This window comes from Cebus imitator, unplaced genomic scaffold (genome assembly GCF_001604975.1).
Source record: "Cebus imitator isolate Cc_AM_T3 unplaced genomic scaffold, Cebus_imitator-1.0 Scaffold339, whole genome shotgun sequence".
NCBI lineage: Eukaryota > Metazoa > Chordata > Mammalia > Primates > Cebidae > Cebus > Cebus imitator.
The window spans coordinates 438,729-440,838 of record NW_016107654.1 but is presented as its reverse complement, the minus strand read 5'-3'; the positions used below and the strand labels follow the sequence as shown (position 1 = coordinate 440,838).

The 2,110-nt window shown below is 61.5% G+C and overlaps 1 protein-coding gene and 1 pseudogene across 2 annotated transcripts in view; one reads left to right on the top strand and one right to left on the bottom strand.

Moving 5' to 3' along the window:
- Positions 1-2,110, top strand: part of EHMT1 (euchromatic histone lysine methyltransferase 1) — a 220,703-nt gene that overhangs the window by 174,963 nt on the left and 43,630 nt on the right. The gene's annotated exons all lie outside the window — the stretch shown is intronic.
- Positions 1,034-1,766, bottom strand: LOC108287217 (annotated as a pseudogene).

Below are 2,110 nucleotides of genomic sequence, written 5' to 3'. Positions count from 1 at the left end.
GGAACCAGAGGTCCCGCTTGGCTTGAGTCTCCCCAGGGCTCCCTGCCCCCACTGCAGCACAGGCACTCTGCCATGTGTGACTCCTTGTATTAAAAATGAAGACGCACCCTCAGTCACATGAGCTTCACTTTGAGGGCTCAGTAGCCACGCCTGTCAGGAGCCACCGACAGAAAAATCCATCGTGCAGAAAGTGCTTCCCTGGCAGCTGACCTGAAGTCCACCCCAGCCTTTTGCCGGCGCTGGGGACATCAGTGGTCTGGCTCCCAGGCTCGGGGGCAGGGCTCTGAGGGTCGTTTCTGTAGCCTCCTGGATGTGCGAGCTGCCTCCTGCGCCCGGGGCCTCACTGACTTAATCTGTGTTTTCCGATTGTGGAGTTGGGAGCTGTGCTTCCATCTGCTCCGGCTCTGGGTGCTGCTGCCCTCTCATGTGTTGCCACTCAGCACCCTGGATCTTGTGCTGTAGGGTCTCATGCCGTGTCTGCGGTTTCTGGAGAGCACCGAACGAGGGTGCCACATGGTCGCATGGAAGTCACCGCGGACACTCATGTTGTCGGCAGTCTGATCTTCTGTTGTCTCTTATTTAAAAAAAAGTCGTAAACTCCTTTAGTGCTGTCTCCCCCGCGCCCCACCAAGACTACGTCGGGTCCAGTCTTTATTCCCGACGCTTTTTCCCGAAAAGATGCTCCCTCCTTCCCAGGCTGCATCTACCCTCAGGTGACAGCGGATAATGGATGGATGCGTGGTGGGCTGAGAAGAAGGGACCGAGAAAGGCCATTCTAGGCCCAGCCCCACCCCTCCAGCCTTACCTCTGAGTGTAGGGGAAGCAGAGGCATGACTGACCAGGGCCAGGGTCACGCCCAGCTGGGCCACAACCACGTGTGGAATAGTCCAGTAAACACCGTGGACTCCCAGCAAGGCTGCTGCCTCGGGTGTTGTAAGGCTGCTGTGGTCACAGATACCTGCCTGCCCTTAGCTGCCTGTCAGCAAGCTGGGGGTGGGAGTGGGAGGGAGGAGCTGCCCCTGCCTCAGGAGCCTCACAGGCTGCACCAGGAGATCAGCCAGCCTGTGGCTGCCAGGTCCCAAGGGTGGCTGACCCGAACATCATAGATGCTTTTGTTGGGTGGCACCCCCTGGAAGAGGGCGTCTAGATCCCAGAGCAGTCCTCAGGGCCCTCGGGTTTCAGCGGCCACCCCCCGGTAGGCAGGGTTGGTTGATGGTGGACACTGGGGACAGGAGGTGGGTGGTGGTGCCAAGTGCATTACCACATTGGGAGTGTAGACAAGTAGGAGGTGGGCAGCTGCCCCAGAGGGAGGCCTTGTGTCCCGCACTGGACAGCCCCCCCGCTGGAAACTGAGGGGCCCTGCAGTAGGTGGAGAGGCCAAGCCCTAGGCTCTGGGGAGATGGTCGAGGGCCCTATGGCTGCCCCCAGGGAAGCCTCCCCCTCCATTCTCATGGGGCCAGGAAGGGGGCAGAGGGGCCACAGAGGCCTGTCAGAGGAGGGTAGGGGTGGGATGGGCACTGCCTCCTCCACACTGCACCCTGTACCTGCCTGTAGGAGCTGGATGGCTCTTTGGCACCAGCCCTGGCCAGGATACCCCTCCCCGGAGTACCCTAGCAGGGACTTGATGCTGAAGCCCTTGCTGGGCAGTGGTGGGGACAGAGCGGCTGGTAGGGCCAACCGTGCAGCACGCAGCGGGGGCTCAGGGCCTTGGTAAAGGCTTCATGCGCATCCCCTTCTGCCAGTGCCTCAGCTGGGGTGAGGCTCATGTCGGCCAGCCAGAGGTGCTCTTGGCTTGGGGCAGGCTTGGGTGGGGCCGTCTGACCTCAGGTGCTCGAGACAGTGCCTGCTGGCCCCTGGGCTCCACCCTGTGCCTGCCCCGCCCGAGGAAGCATGGGTTGGAGGAAAGGTGGTGGCAGAGGGACTCTCCCCTGGAAAAGGGGAGCATGGCCTGGAGCTGACAGGTGACCTGGGCCAGTTTCCACGTATAGGAGGGTGCAGCCTGCACCACTGAGACAGTCAGAGCCCAGCAGGTGTAGGGTGCTTGCAGGTTTAAGGGCGTCTCACACGTGTAGGGGGCTTGCAGGTTTAAGGGCGTCTCACACGTGTAGGG